Here is an 18,925-nt window from a genome sequence, read left to right on the forward strand (position 1 = left end):
TGTTATAATCTAGGAACGGCAACTTGGATCGATCAACACAAAATTATACCTTGCTTGTTTCATGACAGAGAACCATTCATTTTTGTCAATTACTTACCTCTCAACTATTTCAGGCTTAGAGTATTCCTGAAGATGGTTGCATGCTAGTCTGATCTGCCAGTGGAGAAGTCTGCTTTTCATGTTTTTCACGGAGGAGTGGAGAACAGGGGAGGGGCAGGAAAGTTGAGGCACTGTGGTTTATACTACTAGCCTCCTTGGTACCTCATCGCCTTAGAATTGTCCAGCCTGCTTTGCCAGAGTAGTCTAAGAACTTTCCCTGACCTTTGTTAGTTTATCATTTCAAAATTTTTTAAAATAAAAAAACAAATATAAGGTAAGATAAATGTAACGCTCAAAATAACTCTGTTAGAGAGGCAGAACAGATATTAGCATTCTTATTTTATATATGAGCAAACTATGGAATGGAAAAGAGAATATGAGTGTATCACTTGATTTGATTTGCCCTGTGTTTTTTAAACGTATGGATTTAGCTGCCAACATTTAAAAAGAAGGTATATTTTAATTAAAAATCAGGAATTGATTTAATTAAAAATTTGGCTCCTCTTACAGGAAGATCTGGCAAGAGTTAGCGTGCAGTTCTACATTGTGACGATCCATGAGAGCTAAGGACTGGCTGTCTCTTGGGACAAATAGGCTTTCTTGAGTCTGGTAAGTGCTCCACCTGATGCTTGCTTCCATTTCTTAGATTAGGTTTTACTGCGGTAAGGCCTCAAAATCTCAGTGTCTTGCAGCCACACTGGTTCATTTCCTGCTCACATTACATTGGTCTATGATGGTGACAAGTTCCAGGATCCAGACTGAAGGAGCCACCCCCGTTTGGAATATGCTGTTCTTGTTGCAAACCGGGGTAAAAAGGCTAAATAAGGAATGGCTTTTAATGCTTCCTCTCAGACATGGTATGTGTTATTTTTTTTTCTCACATTTTATTAGCCAAAGTAAATCAGTGGCCAAGCTGACCTCAACGGGACAAGTAAATATAATTCTTCCAAATGGAAGTCCTGCAAGTCATAGGTCAATGGTGAGGATATATAAAATACTTTCAGGAAGGGCCCTAATAATTGGGAGCAAAAACACAATCCATCACATTCATTTCTACTCTTTCTAAGCTTTTGGCATTTGGGTTTGGAAATCTAATTTATTTAGGAGTCTTCTTCAACACCTTCTAGTGATGAGATTTCTTTAACCCAGTTTTCAGTTTCCTTTCTTTAAAATTATAATGAGGTGTGATGTGCATTGAAGAAACCCCAGAAGTGAGATACTCTCATCACTACAATGGTGACGTAGACAGTGATAAACTGTTTCCAGTTGCCTCTAAGTCCATTGTGCTATACTGCTGGAATCAGGAATCGTACATAATCTTTCTGCTGAGAATTGATAGGTCCAGCTTGTTCTACATCCAAATAATAATTCAACCAATGATTTGTGAGCACCTACCGGGCACTGTGCCAAGTGTGGAAGACACAACCTTCAGTAACTCAAGTTTCCCTTCAGGAACTGACAGCTTAATTGGGAAACAAATAAATTAAGAAGGCAATTGCATTATGGAGTGTCAAGTGGATGATAGTAGTAAGCAAAGGGTGTTCTAAGAGTACATAAGAGGGGTACCTAACTCAGAGTTGAGGTTCTGGAAAGGTTTTCCAGAGCAAGCAATGAGACCTAAAGGATGAGTAGACAAGTCACGGGAGAAGTAAGAACATTTTAAGCAGAGAAAACAGCATGAGCAATGGTCTGATATCAAGAAAGGGAGAGATAGTGCAAGAATACACAATGTAGTAGTTTTCAAAACTGTTTGAAATTTTAATCTCACATTTGTTCTTTTCAATGTCTAGGATATCAATTCATTCTGCTGTTTACCTTTGTAAACATGAGTTTAGCCCTGGTTCTCTATATGAATACTAGAGGAAGTATATTGATAAAAGAAAAGGAACAAATATGTAGTCATTTCTAAGATTTATTTTTATTAAAATGTAACACTCACAAACTGTAAGTGTGTAACTCATATATATATATACATACACATATACACACACATACATGAGTATATGTGTGAAACTGTCACTCAAATCAAGACATAGAACATTTCAGATGTATTCCAGAGATCATGGTGGATGGGAGGCAGGACTGGATTGCAGCTCCCACTTGGACAGACAAAGCAGCGTGTGGAGGCTTGTATCATGAACTTTGACTGCAGGAATAAATCGGGAACGCTGAGAGAACCCACAGACCCTCTGAAGGAAGCGGATTGCTCCTGCAGGTCTCAGGAGACACCCCAAATGCTGTGGGAGCCCAAACTGCAAACTGTGGAAGTGAGAAAGGGGAATAGTCAGCTCCTGAACACACATCCTCACTGGGGAACCTATAGGTCTAGATCACAGGAGAAGATTTTGACCTTACTTGGAGCTGAGTCAATTTAGAGAGCCAAGTGACATACACTGCTAGAGAAAGCAGCATGAAAAGCCCTGTGGGTTCACTGGGTTCCCTAGCCATCCATTTCTGCCTTGCCTCACAGGGGTCCTTGAGGAGGGCTACCAGAGGCACTGGGAAATGGTCACAAAGAGAAGGAAACTTCCAGCTGAACTTTGTAACAATTTGAACAGATTGAGAAGTCTCATGGCCAGAACTTGGGGGAGGGCATGAATCCAGTGTGCAGAGTCTACAGGTGGGGAAGTACCAAAGCCCTACTTGCTTTTGCAGCTGGGAGGCTGGTAGCCTGGGGCAAATTCTCAGCCCTGCTCACCCACTGCCTGGAAACAGACTCAGTGCTGTTGTAGGGGCTATGGTGGGAGTGAGACCAGCCCTTTGGGTTATGTGGGAGCTGGGTGAGGCCTGTGACTTCAACTTCCCTGACAACCTGCATGGGATAAAAATCAGGGGTAAAAATCACTACAGCTCTGCTCTCAGGAAGCCACATCCCTAGGAAAAGTGGAAGAGTACTACCTCAAGGGAACACCCCGTGGGACAAAAGAATCTGAACAACAGCCTTGAGCCCTAGACTTTCCCTCTGACAGAGCCTACCCAAAGGAGAAGGAACCAGAAAGCCCACTCTGGTAATATGACAAAACAAGGTTTTTTAACACCCCCCCAAAATCTCACTAGCTCACCAGCAATGGATCCAAATGAAGAAGAAATCCCTGATTTACCTGGAAAAGAATTCAGAAGGTTAGTTATTAAGCTAATCAAGGAGGTACCAGAAAAGGCAAAGCCCAATTTAAGGAAGTGAAAAAAAATGATACAAGAAATGAGGGGAGAAAGTTTCAATTAAATAGATAGCATAAATAACAAACAATCAAAACTTCAGGAAAAAAATGGATGCACTTATAGAAATGCAAAATGCTCTGGAAAGTCTCAGCAATAGATTCCAACAAGCAAAAGAAAGAATTTCAGAGCTCGAAGACGAGGTGTTCAAATTAACCCAAACCAACAAAGACAAAAGAATAAGAAAATACAAGCAAAGCCTGCAAGAAATCTGGGATTATGTTAAACAACCAAACTAAGAATTATCAGCCTTCTTGAGGAAGAAGAGAAATCTAAGTTTGGAAAACATATTTTGGGGAATAATCAAGGAAAACTTCCCAGACTTGCTAGAGACCTAGACATCGACATACAAGTTCAAAGAACACCTGGGAAATACATTGCAAAAAATCATTGCCTAGGCACATTGTCATCAGGTTATCTAAAGTTAAGATGAGGAAAAGAATCTTAAGAGCTGTGAGGTAAAAGGACCAGGTAACCTATAAAGGAAAACCTATCAGATTAACAGCAGATTTCTCAGCAGAAACTCTATAGACTAGAAGGGATTTCGGCCCTATCTTCAGCCTCATTAAACAAAATAATTATCAGCCAAGTATTTGTATCCACTGAAACTAAGCTTCATAAATGGAGGAAAGATACAGTCTTTTTCAGACAAACAAATGCTGAGAGAATTTGGCACTACCAAGCCAGCACTACAGGAACTGCTAAAAGGAGCTATAAATGTTGAAACAAATTCTGGAACAACATTAAAACAGAGCCTCTTTAAAGCGTAAATATTACAGGACCTATACAACAACAACAATAACAAACGAACAACAACAACAACAACAACAAAACAAGGTAAACAGGCAAGAAATAGCACAATGAATGGAATGGTACCTTACATCTCGATACTAACATTGAATATAAATGGCCTAAATGCTCCACTGAAAAGATACAGAATTAAAGGATGGATAAGAATTCATAAACCAACTATCTGCTCCCTCCATAAGACTCAGCTGACACATAAGGACTCACATAAACTTAAGGGAAACAGGTAGAGAAAGACATTCCATGCAAATGCAACCAGAAGCAAGCAGGAGTAGCTTTTCTTTTTTTTTTTAAATTTTATTATTATTATACTTTAAGTTTTAGGGTACATGTGCACAATGTGCAGGTTTGTTGCATATGTATACATGTGCCATGTTGATGTGCTGCACCCATTTACTCATCGTTTAGCATGAGGTATATCTCCTAATGCTATCCCTCCCCGCTCCCCCCACACCACAACAGTCCCCGGTGTGTGATGTTCCCCTTCCTGTGTCCATGTGTTCTCATTGTTCAATTCCCACCTATGAGTGAGAACATGGGGTGTTTGGTTTTTTGTCCTTGTGATAGTTTGCTGAGAATGATGGTTTCCAGTTTCTTCCATGTCTCTACAAAGGACATGAACTCATCATTTTTTATGGCTGCATAGAATTCCATGGTGTATATGTGCCATATTTTCTTAATCTAGTCCATCGTTGTTGGACATTTAGGTTGGTTCCAAGTCTTTGCTATTGTGAATAGTGCCGCTATAAACATACGTGTGCATGTGTCTTTATGGCAGCATGATTTATAATCCTTTGGGTATATACCCAGTAATGGGATGGCTGGGTCAAATGGTATTTCTAGTTCTAGATCCCTGAGGAATCGCCACACTGACTTCCACAATGGTTGAACTAGTTTACAGTCCCACCAACAGTGTAAAAATGTTCATATTTCTCCACATCCTCTCCAGCACCTGTTGTTTCCTGACTTTTTAATGATCGCCATTCTAACTGGTGTGAAATGGTATCTCACTGTGGTTTTGATTTGCATTTCTCTGATGGTCAGTGATGATGAGCATTTTTTCATGTGTTTTTTGGCTGCATAAATGTCTTCTTTTGAGAAGTGTCTGTTCATATCCTTTGCCCACTTTTTGATGGGGTTGTTTATTTTTTTATTGTAAATTTGTTTGAGTTCATTGTAGATTCTGGAAATTAGCCCTTTGTCAGATGAGTAGGTTGCAAAAACGTTCTTCCATTCTGTAGGTTGCCTGTTCACTCTGATGGTAATTTCTTTTGCTGTGCCGAAGCTCTTTAGTTTAATTAGATCCCATTTGTCAATTTTGGCTTTTTTTGCCGTTGCTTTTGGTGTTTTAGACATGAAGTCCTTGCCCATGCCTATGTCCTGAATGCTATTGACTAGGTTTTCTTCCAGGGTTTTTATGGTTTCAGGTCTAACATTTAAGTCTTTAATCCATCTTGAATTAATTTTTGTATAAGGTGTAAGGAAGGGATCCAGTTTCAGCTTTCTCCATATGGCTAGCCAGTTTTCCCAGCACCATTTATTAAATAGGGAATCCTTTCCCCATGTGTTTAAAAGAATGTGATGCCTCTTCCCCACCCACTTGCTCCCTCTTGCTATGTGATACACCAGCTCTCCCTTTGCCTTCTACCATGATTGGGAAGCTTTGTGAGGCTCTCACCAGAAGCAGATGTCAGCACCATGTTCCCTGTACAGCCTGTAGAAATATAAGTCAAACTAAACCTCTTTTCTTTATAAATTACCCAGCCTCAGGTATTCCTTGATAGTAATGCAAAATGGACTAACATACTGGGGGAGCCACATTATCTTCTTCCAAAAGCTGTTTCCAGACCTCTCCTCAATCACCTCTTTTATCAGAACCCTGGCCCAGGGCGTGCACTGCCCACCACTTTGCCCTACATGGGATTCATGGACAGAGCCTCTTCTCATTCCTTCCCAGGGACAGCTAACACAGGACTATCATATATGAAATAATTTTCCTAAGGGTTTAGAGACAAGAGAGAGGAATTCCAGCAGAGAGGAGAAAACAACACTGTGTCTGAAGCCTGCAAGCCATCTTCATAGGGAGTCCCCTCTCGGTCAGCTCTCTTCTTGGTCCTGGCCTGTCACTGTATTGCTATGATTCATTCCTCAGAATTGAATTCCTTCTCCTTTTTTTCTTACTTCCTCAGGACTCCATACTCCTGGCTTTTCTTGTATTCTTCCTCAGTTGTTGAGGAAAAGCAGAATATTCCTTAGTTTTTCTTTTTAAACCCAAATTTCTGATTCAGAAAGTTACTCTCCTACGTTATTAAGCAGAGTAATACATCTCTTTATTGACTATGTTTTATAACAAAAGTCTTTTTTAATGAAAAATCAGTTGTCTCTGTACTCTGGATAAATTCTACAGCCCGATCAAATAGTTTTTAAAGTATAATATTTTTTCACCTACTCAAATAATTGCCTCTCAGTGTAACAAATACTATGGTGGAGGTAAGTGCAAAGTGAAAGCTGTTAGAGCTGGAATATAGGGTCTGAGACCAGGCTGTAAACAGCTGGAGATGAGCCCCCAGGAAAGAGTTTCTGGATAATGTAATATGAATTTTGAAGGATAAGTAAGAGTCAACAAATGAAAAGAGAAGGGAATAGTGGAAGGGGTAAATATGGTGACTAAATGTGGAATATGCTGGCTTTGAAAGACTATGGGATATTCAAGTGGAGTAAATGTCCAAATATCTATGATAATTGAAATCACGGAAAGAGTAAGTTTAGCAAGAGTGAGAGGAAATAGGGCTAAAATGTACACTGGAGAACTGAACAAAGCATAGGAAGAAGAGTGGCCATAACGGGTCCAGAGAAGGAATGGTGTTGGAGAAAGGAGAAATACCAGAGAAGGGAGGTGTTCCTAAAGTCACAGAAGGACAAGGAAAGAGGATTTTAAGAATGGAAAAACAGTCTTCAATACTGCAGAGAGATCAAGTAAGAATGATTAAGATCATCCATAGGGTTTAACACCAGCGATGTCATCCAGGCTCTGACATGATGAAGTTCTCCTAAGATGGGTCAGAGCTCGGCAGCCAGGTGCTCAAACTGAGATTTTTCTTCTCTTGAGACTCAGATTTCTGCTTACAATGTCGTATACTCAGACATTCATTCTGAAGTTCCATACCTGGTCATGGAAGAGCAATACATTTCTCTTTGAAGTTTCTTTCTTGAGCAATAGGACATCTATAGCCCTGACTCCTGTTGCCTTTGTTATCTTACAACAATACGAGTGTCTCTCCACCTAATAACTCCTTCCTAGTAGTCTAGTCCTCGGTTGTTTTCCCCTTTACCTTTATTAGGAACTTAATGGGAATAGGCAAGTCATAAATGAAAATGCGTGTCCATTCCAGATCTATTAAAAATATAAGTCAAGTCAGAATAGTTATTTGCTCAGAATCCTCTAATAGTTCCCCATTATACTAAGAAAATCAGCCAAGGGCCTACATGATCAGTCCTTCCTACCTCTTTGACCTTGTCTCCTTCAACTCTCCCCTTTAGTAATTCTGTCTTTTGGGCTGCTACTTCAACAAGTCAGACCTCAGGACCTTTTCGCTTTGATGCATCCTTCTGGAATACTCCTTTGCTATATAATTTCTTGGCTCATGTCTCTTTTAAGGTCTTTACTCAAATGTCACCCTTTAAAGATAGCTCCCTTGACTAACCTAAATTGCAACCATTCTGTAACAATCTTTTTCTTACTTCCCAGGTTTAATTTTTTCTTTAGTACTCATGACCATTTAACATACTATATACTCTTTATCTCACTAGATGTAAGCTCCAGGAGAGAAGGATTTTTGATTATCTTTTTATTTCTGGATCTTCAGAATCTGTAATAATTCCTGGCAGAAAATACACTCTAAATAAATATTTGTTGAATAAATGAACGAATGAATAATAAGCTGGTCACTCCTCTCCACCTGCTCGGTCATCTCTGCAGGTCTCCCCACCTGCTAATAACCCCTCTCCACCTAACTAGGGGCCTCTGTGGCCCTGGGGACCTACAGTCGTCCTAAGACCATCTGACTAGTAGGGGATGGGAGAGTGGTAGTGGGGCATGAAAGGTGGGATGTAGGAGAGAACACAGAGGAAGATTTCAAAGTGGGAAGAGTTGGGGAGAGCTCAGGCAGGTTCTATTGGCTGCAAAATTGGAGATTAAAGCAAGTAAACAAATATTTATTCATAGGTGTAAGCATTTGTTTCAAGAAGGGCAATTTGAAAGGTACCGAGGGCTCCGGTCCAGTAGAGTTGATACTGCAATTTTTCCGTCAGTTCCTTTGGCTCTGCTTTTACGCTCCACTTATCCTATTTTTCTTTCAAATTTCAAACTTTTCTTTAAAAAATGCTACTGCCCTGTGTTGCCACTTTCTGCTGTCAGCTTGGTTGTTGAAGTAGAACATGCAGACAGACCACAGGAAGCTTTTCTTTTGTGCAAGTCAGAAGCTGAGATGAGTTTCTTTTTTTTATTATTTTACTTTACATTCTGGGATACACGAGCAGAACATGCAGGTTTGTTACCTAGGTATACACATGCCATGGTGGTTTGCTGCACCCATCAACCCATCATCTACGTTAGATATTTCTCCTAATGCTATCCCTCCCCTAGACCCCCACCCTCGACAGGCCCCAGTGTATGATGTTCACCTCCCTGTGTCCCTGTGTTCTCATTGTTCAAGTCCCACTTATGAGTGAGAACATGCGGTGTTTGATTTTCTGTTCCTGTGTTAGTTTGCTAAGAATGATGGTTTCCAGCTTCATTCATGTCCCTGCAAAGGACATGAACTGAGATGAGTTTATCTATCTATACTTTACATATGAGAGATCAGCAGGACATGGGTTTGAATGCAGTGTTTTGAGTAAGAGTTTTTTTGAATTTTGTTACATGGGCAACTGTTTCTAAAACAACATTTCGACCCAACTGAGCTGTGTTTTTTAAATCCCTTCAGTGGAGTCTCTGTCTCTCTCTCTTTTTTTTTTTTTCTCTGAAAGCAGATATTGACTTTAGACAGAGGCTCAGTCTTCCCGAATATACACCAAAAAGGTGATCTGGCTGTTAAAACAGAACTGACAATTCTTCAGGCAGATATTTCAAGGCTAAGTGTTTTTCCGAAGGCTGAGTATTTGATTTAAAGCAACAAAACAAGCTGGCAGTTACAGGCTGGACTTGAAACATTCTCAGTATCAGTGATGAAGTGCATCACGCGCTCTTGGGTTTTCTTCCCAAGGCATCTAAGAAGCAGCCAGATTTCCAGTTTGTGTGAACCAAATGACAGCCTAAGGAAGTGACGGAACTTACCCTCTTTTGCATCAGCAGTGGTCAGTGAGTAAAATGAAATGAACCCCAAACTTCCTCTTAATGTTACCTTATCAACCAAATTGTTCTACCACGATACACTTAATTTCCTATTTTTCCTTTAAGAAAGGTGAAAAAAACAAAGTGGATATATTGCTAGATACATGAGCTTTGCTTTAAGTTAAAACCCACTTCCTTCCCAGAACCATCAGAGAGGAAATCTGAGTTTATGTTCCCCCAACAAATTGGAGGACACATTTATTTCAGAATTCAACAGAAGATAGGGAATGACTAATAGGAAGAAAAAAAATAAAGACTATTATAAATAATTTTACAGCAGAACAAGAGATTTATGTCTTTTTCCATTGTACACAAGGTTGTTTCATAATCTCTTGTGAAAGATTAAAAACTACTGAGCATACTACGACACTTCTCTGTATTTATAACCCATTCTCAAATTGTGATTTAGAACCCTGGGCCCTAATTAGTTAAGTGATATTGACAGAGATGTGATACTTATTGAAAAATGTAACCTTGGGTGAAAGGCTCTCTCTCTCTCTTTCTGTGTGGGGGGTGTGTGTGTGTGCGTGCATGCGTGTGTATGTTAACCAAGTAATTATAATATTTTACTACCTAGACTCTTATTCAATTATGCAAGGTGTCATGCTTTCACATACATGGCTTACTGAAGGCAAGCCTCACAATAAGCCTATGGGGACGAGGGTGTTATTGTTTCTCTTTTGAAGAGAAGAGAGCTGAGTTTCTGAGAGGCTGAGAGTCACACAACTAGTAGGATAGCACAAGGTCACCTGAATGCAATGACCTTTTCACTGCCCCATAAGATTTCACCCACCCATCCATCCACTCAGCATTAAATCAGAACTTCCTACATGTTATGAGTTTTTAAAAATGGTGACAAAATATACATAACAAAATTAACCATCTTAACCATTTTTATATGTATAGTTCAGTACTGTTAAGTATATTTACATCCTTATTCAACCAATCTCCAGGACTTTTTCATCTTCCTAAAATAAAACTCTATAGCCATTAAACAACTTCCCATTTCTCCCTCCCCAAGCCCCTGACAACCACCATTTTACTTTCTGTTTCTGTGAATTTGACTGCTGTAGATACCTCATAGAGTGGAATCATACAGAATTTGTCTTTCTGTGACTATTTCATTTCACATAATGACCTCAAGATTCATCCATGTTGTAGTGTATGTTAGAATTTCTTTCCTTTATAAAGAAGAATTTACAACATTTTGTTTATTCATTCTTCCATTAATGAACAGGTGGGTTGCTTCCACTTTTTGGCTACTGTGAATAATGCTATAATGAACGTGGATGTGCAATACCTTCTTGAAACCGTGCTTTTAATTCTTTTGGATATATACCAGAAGTGGAATTGCTGGATTGCATGGTAATTCTATACTTAATCTTAAAGAAACTGCCATACTCTTCCATAGTGGCTGCATCATTTTGTGTTCCCACTAGCAGGATACAAGGGTTGGAATTTCCTTACATCTTTGCCAATATTTATTTTCTGGTTTGTGTGTAGTTTTTATTTTTATATATATATTTTTTCTGCTGGTATCTGCTCTTATTTGAATGTGTCCCTTCCAAAATTAAGGTTAAAACTTAATCCCCAGTGTGATGATATTAAGAGGTGGGGCCTTTTGGAAAGTGATTAAGTCGTGAGGGCTTCACCTTCATGGATGGATTAGTGCCTTATAAAGGGTAGGAGAAAACTACTTAGGCCCTGTTGCCCTTCCTCCTTCTGCCATGTGAGGACACAATGTTCATCCCCTCTGGAAGATGCAGCACCAAGGGGTCATCTTAGCAGCATAGAGAATGAGCACTCACCAGACACTGAGTATCGGTGCCTTGATGTTGGAATTTCCAGCCTCCAGAACTGTGAGAAATAAATATGTTCTTCATAAATTATCCTATTTGTGGTATTTTGTTATAGCAGCACTAATGGATGAATATAGTAGACATCCCCCCTGCCTTTTTTTTTTTTTTTTTTTTGTGCAGTGGCACTATCTCTAGCTCACTGTAACCTCTGCCTCCCAGTTTCTAGCAATTCTCCTGCCTCAGCCTCCTGAGTAGCTGGGATTACACACAGATGCCACCACACCCCCCCCAGTTTTTGTATTATTAGTAGAGACGGGGGTTCCACCATTTTGGCCAGGCTGGTCTTGAACTCCTGACCTCAAGTGATCCGCCTGCCTCAGCCTCCCAAAGTGCTGGGATTACAGGCGTGAGCCACCATACCTGGCCCAGTAGCCACCCTAATGTGGTTTGGATTTGCATTTCCTAATGACTAGTGATGTTGAGCATCTTTTCTTGTTTCTTGGCTACTTGTATTTCATTTTTGGAGAAGGTTTATGCAAGTTCTTTGACCGTCTTTTGACTGGATGTGTTGCTGAGTTGTAGGAATTCTTTATATATTCTGATATTAACCCCTTAGCAGACATGATTAGTAAATATCTTCTCCAATTGGACATGGGTAGTTATATATTTCATATAGTTTTTAGGATAACCCTGCAAAGTGCCCACTTTATGGGGGAAATAATTGAGATAGAAATCATTTCATGAACTTGTCTAGGGTTTCTCAGTCAGTGCCAGGTGTCATATTGTCACTGTGGATTTCTGTTTCCAAAGCAAGTGTTCTTTCTACTACATCCTGCTGTCTGAACACATTTCTTAAAATATTTCTATCCTTTAAAAATAAAAGCAAAAAGAAAAAAGGGAAAAACAATACAAGAAAAAAAACCAAAAATCGTGATGAAGTTTTAGACAAACACAATTATAAGTAAAGGTACATTAAGCCGTGTTTATAGTAGGACATCATAAAAATAAAGCTTATGGAAACTTCTGACTGTTACATGATGAGTATAAGGTAGTTTTCACCTTTATTGTGCTACATTTAATGGTTCGTAAGATCCTCTTTCAGTGAGCTTCCCAATAATGTAGTCATTACTGCAAGTTAACATTTTCCTTGACTAAGAGGCAGAGGACTCCTTATGCACTGGAGTACCTGTGAGCTGTTTGGTGGAGAGGAGGTTATCTCATATTTCCAGGTCATACAGTAAAAAAAAAGCGGGATGATTGAAATTCTATGGAGCATACTTTATCTGATTCTTCAAAGTAAAATAAATGCTTTTGAATGATACAAAATCAGTTTTATATTCATTTAAAAGATGCTAAAGAACAAAAGACCAAGCCTAATTACTTAGATACCTAAAGTTCCATATTTTTAACTTCATTTACTTCTGTAAAGACAAGTATTTGCATAGAAAAATTTCTCTACAGAAAATGCCAGTTTCCTGAAGGAGGAAATTGATTCCTGAAAGCATTAAAAAGGTGAATAGAGATGAGAAGGATTTTAAGGACAGTAGGCCATAGAACTACATGGCATCTCCAAGAGACCTCAGATTTCTTTTTGGGCTCCACAGCCTTTTCTTAGAGATCAGATCCTGCTCTCAAAGTTTTTTCTGAAACCCAAAGGAACCCCATCTCCTTGGGTCCAGAGTAGATAGGGTGAGTATACTTAACAATAATTTATTTTGTATATTTCAAAATAAATAACTATAAAAGTAGATTTGGAATGTTCTCAACACAAAGAAATGATCATAAATGTTTGAGGTGATGAAAATCCTAATTACCAAGATTTGATCCTTACACATGGCATGCTTGATCAAAATATCGCATGTATCCCATAAATATGTACAACTGTCATGTACCTATGAAGATTAAAAACAAAAACAATGCATTGACTGTATTAGTTTTTTTTGTTGTTGCTATGACAAATTACCATGAACTTAGTGGAATAAAACAAGAATTTATCTTAAATTTCTGGAGGTCAGAAGTCCAAAATGGGTCTCACTGGGCAAAAATAAAAGTGTTTGTATGGCTGGGTTCTTTCTGGAGACTCCAGGGGAGGTTCCGTTTCTTGCCTTTTCCAAATTCTATAGGTCACTCACATTTCTTGGCTTATGGCCTCTTTCTCCATCTTCACAGTCAGCAACATCAGACTGAGTCTTTTCAAGCGGTCATCTCTATAATTCTCTCCTTTGGCCTCCCTCTTCCACATTAGGGACCCTGTGGTTACACTGGGTCCACCTAGATAATCCAGGATAATCCCCCCTTCTCAAGGTCAGCTGATTAGCAACCTCAATTTCATCTTCAGCCTTACTTCCCCTCTGCCATGTAACAACATATTCACAGGTTCTGGGGGTTGGAATGCAGACCTCTTGGGGTGGGACATTACTCTGCCTGTCATATTGACCGAATGAACAAAATGGAAAAAATAAGCTTTGCCTAATCATCTATGTTTTTTTGATTCAAACAATGATTTTGAATTTGATAATGTACAAAGACCTAAAACTTCAAAATAAACCAATGTACTGGAAGATTGTATCCATCACTTTAAAAAGTTGATTAAATATCTCATGACTTTAAAAATAATAAATTACAATGATAATGGAAGATCAAAAACGATTGATTTCATAGACTATTTAGATCTTTATTCTGTAGAAATAGAACCAAGTACTTTTACCAGAAGAAAGGAACCCACCTATGCAAAGGCTTGAAACCATTGTTTTTATTTTATAACTGGCCTGCTGATCATCATAAATAATTAATATGGACTGAGGGAATGCCCCAAATCTCAGACATGTTATTTCCTATCAACTTTGGATAGAGACTCTCTGCTGGAGCAAGCCAAATGAACTACAGTGTTTCATCATTATTCTGCTGGGAATCATGCTTAAAGATCTATGCTAAAATTTCATTTAAAAAAATTTCTGTGACATACAACAATGAACTCTGTTCTTTCTACCAATAACCTCGTTGACTGACACTTTCATAACCAATATAAGCACTTAATTGATTATCCACCCCCATCCACCTAGAATCCATTTCACCCCGCAAAGTAATCCAGTTTTTATACCTTTTTCCCATCAAAGAAATAAAACTCTACAGAAACACAAACTGTTTGACTCCAATCTGAAGGGCATGTACAGTTACATACTGAGATTTCAAAAGAGTTACTAATAGCATCTAGAATATGACATTCTCTCATGTCAAAATGCACTTTGCACCAGTTTTCCCAAATCACACCCACAAGACAGTTTTGCATCCTGATGCCTGCTACATCTACATGACAAAAATGACCAAATCAGGAAAAGTAATAATCTCATTTGGAATTTATAATCTCACATTTCTTCTTCATTATAATCTCAGTCATGAGAGTTCTTATTTGTCAAGTTTTCTTTTGAGATAGCACTATTGTGGATGGCTTCCAAGTTTTAAGGCACAGTTGAAAGCCACGCCCCTGAAAATAGATTTCTAATTCACATCATACTGCGGTATTTGTGGACACTTGTCATCTCATGTTCATGCAAGTATACATCAGAAAGCTGTCAATTCTGGCTAACAATTTCTTATTTTCCACATTACTCTTTTTAGTCTAAATTAGAGCTTCCCATGCCTCATCTTACTTCAATATTGAGAACCTATCCCCATTTTACAGGTAATGAAAATGAGGCTAAGCAAAGTGAATACACCTAAAGTCATGCTGCTAGAAATGGCAGAGTGGGGATTCTCACAGGCTCTGAGGCATGCGTCCAAGCTACACCCACCACATGTGCTGCGTCCTAGTGCATCTCTCAGGGAGGCTGGGACCAGGGGAAGTGAGGAGATAAGGTGATAGTTTTCCCAGCACCCCTGGCCTCTACTTGCTCTTTAAATACTTCTTTAGAGGGTCACAATCCACACTTGGGAAAATGGTCTGAAGAATAAGTATTCATCTAGTAAGATTTATGCCCTGAAGTCTTCTCTGTATTTTATTAGTAGGAGAGCAAATAGGAGGCCTCTGATTAAGAGTTGGTCACACACAGTGCTCACTCTGTCACAATATGGTGAAGTCCCACTCTCTGAAACATCTAAGCACTGATCTTGACTAAATGCAAACAATTGTTCAACATTCTATTATTTATATGTTTTTAAAAATTTTAATTGTGGTAAAGAACATATAAAATTTGCCTCATTAACCATTCTTAAGTGTACAGTAATCCCCATTTCTTCCTTCTCCCACCCCCCTGTAACAACCATTCTACTTTCTATTTCTATGAAGGGGACTATTTTAGATCTACCTCATATAAGTGTAATCATACAAATTCATTTCTTTTGTGAGGGACTTACTTCACTTAGCACAAGATCTTCAAGGTTCATTCATGTTGTAGCCTGAATGGTATCTCATATATACCACCTTTTATCCATTTATCTATTGATGGGCACTTGGGTTGTTTCTGCCTCTTGGTTTTTGTGAATAATGCTGTTATGAACATGGGTGTACAATATCTTCTTGACACTCATATATCTAATAAGTAGTTAATACCCAGATTAGATGAAAAACTCCAGTAACTCACAACAGCAAAAAAAAAAAAAAAGCAATTAAATAATGGGAAAAGAACTTGAATAGAGATTTCTCCAAAAATGATATACATATGGCCAAAAATATATAAGAAGATGCCCAATATTGTTAATCATTAAGAAAATGCTAAGCAAAACCACAATGAGATATCACCTCACACCCATTAGAATTTCTATTAACATAAAAAAATCCGAAAATAACATGTGTGCTTATATATTTTAACATTCATTAGTTTTTCATTGGTTAGATACACTAAAATAAAGCATTCTATGAATTTATAATGCCATGCAAATAAAAATGTGCTCCAGTTATTGTTTGATGACCTCTGGTCATGGCTTCTCATTCACTGGGCAAGAGGAAGCCCAGAACCAATAACGGAAGCTCAACATAGTTCTGCAGCACCTTCACAAATTCTGCACTCAGCATGCTTGTCTTATTACTTTTCTGGTCTTTAGGTTGGAACCAGAAAGTAGTCTCACCCCTGGATTCTTTATGTCCTTGAAAGAGTTATTGACATATATGGTTTTCCTTTTTGGATTAGCATCATAGTTCATAGAATCTTCTAGGCTTGTAGGATCTGTTTCTTAGTTTATAATAAACAAAGGTCTAGCTAGCTCATATTGTTCTTTTGTGAAAAGTAGAAAAAGATGGCCTATTTGGAAAAACTCACCCTCATGGGCCATGTCTTAGTAAGCAGAATGTGGGAATGAACTCAGCATCCACATACCCATTCACTCAGATGCTCTTTTGCAATGGCCCAGGAGAGTAATTTTAGACATTAATTCCTCTTAGAAGATTTAAACAATGTAGTAGTTTGTAACATCACATAATTAGATCTCAAAACAAGCCTTCTGTATTAGTCCGTTCTCACATTCCTATAAAGACCTACCTGAGACTGGGTAATTTATGAAGAAAAGAGGTTTAATTGACTCACAGTTCCACAGGCTGTACAGGAAGCATGGCTGAGAGGCCTCAGGAAACTTACGATCATGGCAGAAGGTGAAGGGGAAGCAAATACATCTTACCATAGTGGAGCAGGAGAGAGAGAGAGTGAAGGGGAAAGTGTTACACACTTTTAAGCAACCAGATCTCATGGGAACTCACTCACCATCATGAGAACCGCATGGGGAAAATCCACTCCCATGATCCAATCACATCCCACCATGTCACTCCCCCAAAACTTGGAACTACAAATTGGTTTGAGATTTGGGTAAGGACATAGAACCAAACTGTATAATTCTGTCCCTGGCCCCACCTAAATCTCATGTTCTTCTCACATTTCAAAACAAAAGCAGCATGACTTCTCAACAGTCCCCCAAGTCTTAGCTCATTTGAGTGTTAACTCAAAAGACCAAGTCCAAAGGTTATCTTAGACAAGGCAAATCCCTTCTTCCTATGAGCTTGTAAAATAAAAACAAGTTAGTTACTTCCAAAATACAATGGGAGTACAGGCATTGGGTAAATGCTCCCATTCCAAAAGGGAGAAATTGGACAAAACAAAGGGGTTACAGGCCCCACGCAAGTCCCAAACCCAGCAGGGCAGTCGTAAATCTTAAAGCTCCAAAATAATCTCCTTTAACTCCATGTCTCACATCAAGGGCACACTCATGCAAGGGGTAGACTCCCAAAGCCTTGGGAAGCTCTGCCTTTATGACTCTGCAGGGTACAGCCCCTGTGGCTGCTTTCACAGGCTGATGTTGAGTGCCTGTAGCTTTTCCAGGAGCATGGTGTAAGCTGTCAGTGGACCTACTATTCTGGGGTCTGGAGGAGGGTGGCCTTCTTCTTACAGCTGCACTAGGGAGTGCCCCACTGGGGACTCTGTGTGGTGGCTCCAACCCCACATTTCTCCTCTGCACTGCCCCAGTAGAGGTTCTCCATGAGAAGTCTGCCTGCAATAGGCATTGTAATACATCCTCTGAAATCTAGGCTGAGGCTCCCAAACCTCAACTCTTCCCTTCTGTGCACCTGCAGGTTCAACACCATGTGGAATCTACCAAGGCTTGAGGCTTGCACCCTCTGAAGCAATGGCCCAAACTGTACCTTGGCCCGTTTTAGCCACAGCTGGAGCTGGAGTGGCTGGGATGCAGGGTGCCATAACCTGAGGCTGCACAGAGCAGCAGGACCCTGAGCCCTGCCCACAAAAGCATTTTTCCCTCCTCGGCCTCCAGGCCTGTGATGGGAGGGCTGCTGTGAAAGTCTCTGAACTGTCCTGGAGTGATTTTCCCCATTGTCTTGGCAATTAACATTCAGCTCCTCTTTATTTATGCAAATTTCTAAAGCCAGCTTGAATTTCTCCCCAGGATGGGTTTTTTTTTCTACTACATGTTCAGTCTACACATTTTTCAAACTTTTACCCTTTGCTTCCCTTTTAAGCATTTGCTTATGCAAATGAGTGTAAGTTTTTAAAAGCAGCCAGGCTACATCTTGAATGCTCTGCTGCTTAGAAATTTCTTCCCCCAGATACACTAAATCATCTTTTGCAAATTCAAAGTTCCACAGATTTCTAGAGCAGGAACACAATACCACAAGTCTTTTTGCTAAAGCATAGCAAGGCTGACCTTTACTCCAGTTCCCAATCAGTTCCTCATCTCCATCTGAGACTACCTCAGCCTGGACTTCACTGTCCATATCACTATCAGCATTTTGGTCACAACCATTCAACAAGTCTCTAGGAAGTTCCAAACTTTTTTTCACCTTCCTGTCTTCTTCTGATCCTTCCAATCTGTTCCAGCCTCTGCCCATTACCCAGTTCCAAAGTCATTTCCACAGTTTCAGGTATCTTTATAGCAATGCCTCACTTCTCTGGTAACAATTATCTTTATTAGCTTATTCTCACACTGCTATAAAAAACTACCTGAGGCTGAATAATTCCACAGGCAGTATAGGAAGCACAGCTGGGAGGCCTCAGGAAACTTAAAATCATGGTAGAAGACAAAGGGGAAGCAAGCACATCTTACCATGGCAGAGCAGGAGAGAGAGAGAGTGATGGGGAAAGTGCCACATATTTTTAAAAAAACAGATCTTGTG

The 18,925-nt window shown here is 39.4% G+C and overlaps 1 long non-coding RNA gene across 1 annotated transcript in view; it reads left to right on the forward strand.

The window, feature by feature from the left end:
• The first annotated feature begins 429 nt into the window (after nucleotides 1–429).
• The window catches only part of LOC109026492 (uncharacterized), a 69,661-nt gene continuing 51,165 nt past the window's right edge, over nucleotides 430–18,925 (forward strand). The window contains exons 1-2 of the long non-coding RNA XR_008679102.2: nucleotides 430–518; nucleotides 610–708. This is a non-coding gene — a long non-coding RNA (uncharacterized lncRNA). The remainder of the gene's footprint in view (nucleotides 519–609; nucleotides 709–18,925) is intronic.

The sequence above is a fragment of the Gorilla gorilla genome, chromosome 3 (assembly GCF_029281585.2).
Source record: "Gorilla gorilla gorilla isolate KB3781 chromosome 3, NHGRI_mGorGor1-v2.1_pri, whole genome shotgun sequence".
Taxonomy (NCBI): Eukaryota; Metazoa; Chordata; class Mammalia; order Primates; family Hominidae; genus Gorilla; species Gorilla gorilla.